Raw genomic sequence first — 6019 nt, 5'->3', positions numbered from 1 at the left:
AGGTAAGTAACAACTTTAAATCTGGTCCTGAGGGTATTAAATCCTAGATTATTATATTATGTGAGTATTTTTGAGGTGACGCACACGCTAGGTGACGGGCGTGTGGGCATACACTGTGGGAATTGGGACTTGGTTCATTCCGTAAAATTGGAAGTTGAATAAGCTTGTTGATAGTTATGTGCCCTTTCTGTGCTATAGAAATTTGATAGTGAATCATGCTAGAAATCATGATTAAGCTATGTGTTTGTGCTCTAAAGACCCTAGTGGTCGTGATACCTGTTGAACCTTCCTGCTTATAGTTACTTATACTTAGTCGTAGTATTACTTGCATGTCATCCCTCAGTCTCTGTTATTCCCTGCTGATACATTATATCATTATGTTTTGGGCTGATTCCCCTTTATTACTGAGGGCCTGTCACGACCCAAAATCCAACTAGTCATGATGGCACCTAACCCAACCCGCTAGGTAAGCCAACTTTCAATTATCCAATTCCAATAGCAATTATTAAAGCAATTTAAGTAAATAAAGATATTAATCTTATACATTCCCCAAGAACTGGTAGTAAAAATCATGTGCTTCTAAGAATAGAGTTTATAAAGCGGAGATGAAATAAATACATAGTCTGTTTGAATAGTACATAAACAGAGCTTTTATAAATCTAAGGCTACCATGAATAAGGGGCAGCTACAACAGGAACACAGGTACATCTTCAAATCCGGCAACCATAGAGCACAACAACAACAACAACAACCAACATCTGCACGCAATGTGCAGAAGTGTAGTATCAGCACAACCGACCCTATGTACTAAGTAAGTAACAAACCTAGCCTTAGGTGAAAAGTAGTGACGAGCTTTTACCAAGGTCGGGTCCAAAACAAATAGTCCACAATAGTCCATAACAACGTAAAGCAAATAATACCAGAAGTAACTCAGAGATAAAAATGCCCAGCTATATCATGATTTCAAAAATAGTTCTTCCTTTCAAGTACATCAGTGAAAACCCAAATTGTTTACCGAAGTTGTCAAAAATATGAATAAGTTTGAAAACAATAATTTTTCCAAAATCCTTTCAATAATAAATGAGATGTTTCATTTATTTTCCAGATAATCCGTGTAAAACAAATGCATCACTATGCCCATCTGTCAACATATATAAGAAATCATGAATGATGTGATACTGTACAACATGAGGAAAATACATCTCTATGCTTGTATGTCATGTGTGCATGTCAATGCGATGCAACTCAGTGATAAAATCATATGCATACTCTCAGAGTATCATTTCACTAAGTCCTCCCAGTTACTCAGCACTCGCACTCGGCACTCGTACTCAGCACTCGTACTCAGTAGGTACCTGCGCTCACTGGGGGTGTGTACAGACTCCAGAGGGGCTCCTTCAGCCCAAGCACTATAATATGCACAGACAACTCACGTGCTATAATAATATCTGGATCCGCACGGCCAACTCACGTGCTGCACGGACAACTCACGTGCTATAATAAAGCCTATAAGGCCTGCTGCAGGCGGGTAGCCCCGATCCACATAATAATCCTCACGATCAAGCCCTCGGCCTCACTCAGTCATCAATATCTCCAGTCTCTCTCTCATGGGATCACATTGTCATGAAAATAGCCTAAAAATGATGATATGATGTATCAATAAATAATAACAGAGACTGAGATATGATATGTAACGACATGAATGTGACTGAATATAATTTTCAATTTAAAATAAATAATTCACAATAATATGACCTCTGTGCATCCCAACAATACTGGCACATAGTCTCAACATGATTTTTAATATGATTCTCAGCTCAATTTCTCTAGCACATAAAACTATATAGAAAATGCCAAGTTTATTGGACTACAAAATTCCACGGGAACAATTATGTTACAATTTCTGTGGTACACGCCCGTCACCTAGCATGTGCATCACCTCCCAACAATTCACATAATACTTATATTCACGGTTCATACCCTCAGCTCCAAGATTAGAAGAGTTACTTACCTCGATCAAGACGAATCCAATGCCGAGCAAGCTAAACAATGCTCCAAAAATCCCATTCTGCGCGTATCAACTCCTGAACGGCTCGAATCTAGCCATAATAAATTTTGTTCAGTCCACCCAATTATAGGAATTATTTTCGTATCAAAATTCTAATGTTTTCTCACAAAATCCGAAATTACACTAAAAACATCGCCCGTGGGGCCCACGTCTCGGAACCCAATAAAAGTTACAAAATATGAATGCCCATTCAACCACGAGTCCAACCATACAAATTTTACTCAAATCCGACATCAACTCGACCCTCAAATCTCCAAATAAAACAAAGAGGTTTTTTTTTTTTTTTTTTTTACAGTTTTTCAACTTAATTCACCAATTAAATGTTAAATACAACCATGGATTCGGGTAGTTTAACCAATATTAAGTTAAGAACACTTACACCATTGTTTCCTCTGACAATCTCCCAAAAATCGCCTCTTCTCGAGCTCCAATCCATCAAATATGGAAAATGGAACGGAGTCCCATTTTCAGAACTTAAACTCTCTGCCCAGTCATTTCTTCTATGCGATTGCGGACCAAGGTTATGCGATCGCGAAGACCAAAACACACTGCCCCCAAAACTTCTCTTCCCAACCACATCATAACATATGCGAACGCGAAGCACGAGCTTCCCAGGCCTACGCGATCGTAGACAGCCCACGCGTTTGCATAGAACACTGCTCGCGAACCCCACCTGCCTCACCTCCTCTTCGCGAACGCGGCTTTGCCCACGCGTTCGCGATACGTTCTCTCTTTCTAGCTACACGATCGCAATTCTCTCCACGTGATCGTATAGAACAAAAATATCCCTGCCCCAATTAAGCTTACGCGATCGCATATGGACCTATGCGATCGCGTATAAGGAAATCAGAAGAAGGCAACAACATATATCAGCAATCTCACCAAGGCCAAAAATGATTCGTTAATCCCTCCAGAACTCACCCGAGCCCCCCGGGACCTCAAACAAACATACCAACAAGTCCTAAAATAAGATACGAACATAGTAGAGCCTTCAAATCATATCCAACAACACTAAAAATATGAATCATACCCCAATTCAAGCCTAATGAACTTTGAAATTTCATGTTTCCACAAACAATGCCGAAACCTATCAAATCACGTCTGATTGACCTCAAATTTTGTACACAAGTCATAAATGACATTACAGACCTATTAAAATTTTCAGAATCAAATTTCTACCCCGATATCCAAAAGTCAACTCCCCGGTCAAACTTTTAAAAATTCAACTTTCACTATTTCAAGCCTAATTCTACTACGGACCTCAAAATAATTTTCCGGACACGCTCCTAAGTCCAAAATCACCATACGGAGCTATTGGAATCATCATAATTAAATTTCGAGGCTGTTTATACATAAGTGAATATCCGGTCAACTTTTCCAATGTAAGTTTTCAATTATAAGACTAAGTGTCTCATTTCACTCCGAAATCCTTTCGGACCCGAACCAACTAACCCAATAAGTCATAAATAAACTATAAGGCATAAATTAAGCAGTAAATAAGGAAAATGGGGTTATGATACGCAAAACGACCGGTCGGGTCGTTACGTAAGACTAAAGAGGTTGATGATTAAGTGAGACCGAGGGCCTGTTTGTGAGGTATTGATACCATAGCACGTGAGTTGTCCGTGTGGATCATGATGATTATACTATATCACGTGAGTTGTCCATGCGGATTTTGATATGATACTGTAGCACGTGAGTTGTCCGTGCATCACGTGAGTTATCCGTGCGGATTATAGCGCTTGGGCTGTAGGAGCCCCTCCAGAGTCTGTACAACCCCCATTGAGCGCATGTACCTATTGAGTGTGAGTACTGAGGGCTAAGAGCCGAGTGATTGAGCTATTGTGATGATTTGAGTGACTGTTGCCTGAGAGGCTGTTCTTGTTTTTTATTTGTTGTTGCACTTAGTTGCTATCTGTCATTATTGTAAAATTTCTGAAAGATTTTATATCCGGATTACCTGAACTTGAACTGTATAAAATTGATTTGACTTAAACTGTTGGATTTGAAAGCATGTCTATTCTTTGCTGGAATTATTAAAAATGAACTATAACTATGTAGCTCGTCACTATCTTCAGTTCCATATTTATTATTGTTACTTACTGAGTTGGATGTACTCACGTTACTCCCTACACCTCGTGTGTAGATCCATGTATTTCTGGACACGGTGGACGTTGATCTCATGCGTGGTTGAGTATCAGAGTCTTACGAGGTAGCTCCCAACGTTCGTAGTCCTTGTCCCTCCTTTCTTGTTATCTTTTCTTTCCTGTATTGGCATTTTGGCACAGACTGTTGTAGACTCTGTTTCTAGACTGGTTGTTTAGATGCTCATGACTTAGTGACACCCCGATGTCGGGCTATTTTTCTGCACTTATGCTTTAGGTTTTACCCCATTTTTATGAAGAACTCCGATTATTTTAAATGTCTTAATTCATTTCTGTTAAATGTTGAAAGTGTTTTGGAAATTTCGGCTTGCCTAGTATCACGATAGGCGCCATCATGACGGGTTAAGTTTTGGGTCGCGACAAGTTGGTATCAGAGCCTAGGTTATATAGGTCTCACGAGTCATGAGAAGGTTTAATAGAGTCTTGCGGATCGGTACAGAGGCGTCTGTACTTATCTTCGAGAGGCTACCGAACCCTTAGGAAATTTCACATTCTTGAATTCTTGTCATGCGAATCGTTTGATTCTGGTAACTGAATTTTTGCTAATCTAATTCTCTCACAGATATTGAGGACGTGTGCTACGGGGCAGGATGGACAACCACCGGTACCACCAGTTAGGGTCGCAAGAGGTTGAGGTCACAGTAGAGGCCGCGGTAGGGGCAGAGGTGCAGCTCGCACCGCAGCTAGGGCAGCACCTGCAGATCGACCAATTGCCCTAGTTCAGGAGCAGGCTCCAACTATGGATGAGCCTGTGGGACCAGCTCAGGCACCACTTGTACCCATTGTGATTCCAGGCCTTCAGGAGGCCTTAGCTCAGATTCTGACCATGCACACCAGTCTTGCTCAAGCGGTCTCTGTTCCAGCCGCAGCAGACACTTCTTAGGCCTGAAGAGGTGCTCAGACTCCTGCTGCCCACACACCAGAGCAGGTGGTGTAGGGACTCCAGACACCGGGGGCACCACCAACCCAGCCGGTTGCAACTGCTCAGGATCATGTGGTTCCTGTCATGCCCGATGAGGAGCAACATCAATTGGAGAGGTTTGGGAGACTCTAGCCTCCATCTTTCAGTGGTACCAAGGGAGAGGATGCACAGGGCTTCTTGGACAGGTGTCAGAAGATACTCTATATAGTAGGTATTCTAGAGACTAGTGGGGTCTCATTCACTACTTTTCAGTTCTATAAAGCTGCCTTTAGTTGGTGGGAGGCTTACGAGAGGTGTAGGCCGGTCAGTGTAGCACCTCTTACCTGGCAGCAGTTCTCTGGTCTATTCCTACAGAAGGTTATACCTCAGTCCCGCAGAGAGGAGCTGCACAGGCAGTTCGAGCAGCTTCATTAGGGTGATATGTCTGTGACGCAGTATGAGATGAGATTTTTTGAGTTGTCCCGTCATGCTATCTGGTTGGTTCCCACAGATAGGGAGAAGATTAAGAGGTTCATAGATGGCCTCACTTTTCAGCTACGACTGCTTATGACTAGAGAGAGTGTGTCTTGTGCTACTTTTGATGAGGTTGTCAACATTGCTCGTCAGATTGAGATGTTTCGCAGCCAGGAGCGTATTGAGAGGAGGCCCAGGGCCTCGTGGACATGGTGGATTCAGCGGTGTTCCTTCTGGGGGTCAGTTCTACCACAGTAGGGGTCGTCCTTTCTGACATGCTCAGACGGCTCGCCCAGTTCATTGTGGTGCATCATCTAGTCATAGTTCACACAACTATCAGCAGGGTTAGTCTTCATTCAGTGCACTACCAGTGCAGAGTTCTCACCCTGCCTCATCAGCTCAGGTGTGTAC

This window comes from Nicotiana tomentosiformis, chromosome 3, assembly GCF_000390325.3.
Source record: "Nicotiana tomentosiformis chromosome 3, ASM39032v3, whole genome shotgun sequence".
NCBI classification, from domain to species: domain Eukaryota; kingdom Viridiplantae; phylum Streptophyta; class Magnoliopsida; order Solanales; family Solanaceae; genus Nicotiana; species Nicotiana tomentosiformis.
This window is presented reverse-complemented; position numbering follows the sequence as displayed.